Consider the following 2,718-nt stretch of genomic DNA (forward strand, 5'->3'; position numbering starts at 1 on the left):
CCCATTCAGAATAATTCCCATTATCAAGCTTAAATATCGTTTTGTTGTTAAGACGCTGTGCATACATGTAATTGCATAAATTGTTTTGCCTGCCGAAACGAAACCAAATAGTTCAGCAAGAATCAACAAAGTGATTGCCAACGGAGGCAAATACAAAATACAACAGCTGGAGTGGCCAGGAGGACTCCAAACCGAACCGAACCCCCTGCCTGGCGCTAATCCAACTCGGAGGCAAACACTCGAAGACGTCCGCTGCTGCACCTCAAGTGAGATTAAATAAAACTGCAGGAAAATTGAAATGAAAATTCGGCAGGGCAAACACAAATTCGAGACAAGTTATAGCAGCATCTATGAGACGGCTCCCCGCCGCCTCCGCCTCCGCCTCCGTCTCCCCTGAGCCCATCAGCCGCAATCCATTGCTGGCTGCCGAAAATATTTCATTTATACAGATAGACCCACTTACATATATTTGCCGGAAACTTCCTCGTCGAAGTGGGTTGCGGCAGCTTAAGTTACTGCCGGGCCGTCTCAGCACCTCTCCAATATTTCGCAGGCACAGACAACTTAACTTTGATGAGTTTGCAAAGTAAAATGGTGTAAGGACCGACTCACCTCACAGGCCCTGCCGCCGTGCGTACAGCGATGATTAAAATATCAAAAATAAGATCCGTCTGCAGCTAGTGGCAGGAATTGATATAAGTAGCCCAAAAAGTACTACCAAAAACTAATAAGGCGGTACTTACACATCCAGCAAGCGACTTGTTTGAAGAGTAAATTAATAACTAGCACTAACTTGTGACAGGGAATGAAGTATCTTTGGACTTATTAGGTAAGCAAGTGGGTCTGTTTACAAGGGAACAGGAAATAAAACTTTTAGAAGAGATAAGAAATCCTTGGAAAATCTTAAAAATTAATAAGCAATTGCACTAGTCATGTACTTGAATATTTCAGTAATTAAATTCAAGGAATGTCTTAATATTAGTTATTGGCATCCCGATAGATTAGCTTATTGATTAAATAAAGATTAAACCTCCAAACTTTTCACTTATTCCAGTGCCCAGAAAGCAGAACTTTATTTAAGTTTCAGAAGGATGGACACGCCATCCTGGCTTGTGGCAAACTCAGAAATCAATATAAAGAAAACCCTTGAAAGGAGATCGGTTGCGTAAAAAAAAGACTTTGATTGAACGAGAGACTCTCCGTCTAGCCATAGAGCTGAAATGCCGTGAAGAAAACGACGTAGCATGCTTCCAGGCATTTCATTAAATTCACTTCATTTTGATGCTCTCGTTATCCGTGGAAAAGGATGAGGACAATGATGTCTGGAAATGGCTTACAGCACTGCGGGCGCACATCTGCCGGATGCGCGGGTTGTTTGGTAATTTCCTTAACGGAAGTGCATGCAATTGCAAGACCATAATAGGAAGAGCCAGGATATGGCGCTTTGACTGCCGGCTGGAGTTGGATATGGTCAGTGTTCGACAGGCCACGATGTATGTATGTGGGTGTATATATATCTAAACCATGCAACATACCTTTTCTTATGAAAAAATAAACCAACTAATCTCGTTTCCATAGCCAATGAGTTTTGATTGCTGGCCACAGAAACACTTTTAAATTGATTTAGCACTTTTTGGTTGGACACAAAAGCCACAAAGAGCCAATGGGAAACCTAACACTACTTGCATACATTTCTCTACATACGGACCCTGCTTTTTACATTCCTTCCATAAACTATATATTCAAGTTAATTTCGTATTTTTAGGCCCTTTCCGCCTTGGCCATTAGGCTGAGTGCCAGGCGAGGGCGGCGGATGCTACTAAAATTCTCTGCAAATTAGTGTGAAAAGGGTGGGGGAAACCCATCAAATGCAGAGACCGCAGGTCTGAGGCGATTCCGACATAAATTCAATAGAACGATGGCAATAAGTGCATTAGCAGCATATTTCACAGATTGGCAGACACGTCGCTAGATGTGGTCCGTGGCCAGCCGAGAAGGAACCAGAACCAGCCAAGCAGACCAGACTACGCCGGCCAGCAGCAGCCCAGAGCAGCCCAGACAGTTGCCAAGACCAAGCAGTAAGCCACAAATTGCATGAGATCATAAATATTTCAAGCATAAAGTACAAAATATGCAAAAGTTTTCTATTTTCCTTTAACGTTCTGTTCGCCTTGGCTATTGCTATTGCCATTGCCAATGCCACGGCAGTTGGATCGGATCCAGTGCTGCCAATTTGTGCATTTCCCAGGACAGATATGACCACTTTAAGGCTAAGGAGAAAATATAGGAAAAGGCAGACAGATCAGGGAAAGTCGTTACTTATTAATTTATACATGGAATGGAACCTTATTTTAAAATATATATTAAATATCACCAGAGGTCTGATATGTTTATAATCTGAGAAAATGATTATTTATTAAAACATCGAGATTAAGTTAAAATAATTAAGCTCCAAGAGGATTACTTTTAATCTCTAATACATAAATTTAACACTTATTTTATGTATCCAAAAATGATTAAACAAATATTCCCCATTTTAAAAACGCTTGCTGGCATCACTAGTTGCTGCTGGCTGTTGCAGTTGCCCAGATACAAGGGACGTCAAACGGAGTAAGAAAAATATATTGCTAAATTCTCGCACAGGAAACGGTTGCTGCAGCGGCAGCAACAGCCAGCGGGTGGACAGCGGACAGGACCCTTCCGTATTCCGCAGTCCGC

This window comes from Drosophila kikkawai, chromosome 2L (assembly GCF_030179895.1).
Source record: "Drosophila kikkawai strain 14028-0561.14 chromosome 2L, DkikHiC1v2, whole genome shotgun sequence".
In the NCBI taxonomy this organism is placed as follows: domain Eukaryota; kingdom Metazoa; phylum Arthropoda; class Insecta; order Diptera; family Drosophilidae; genus Drosophila; species Drosophila kikkawai.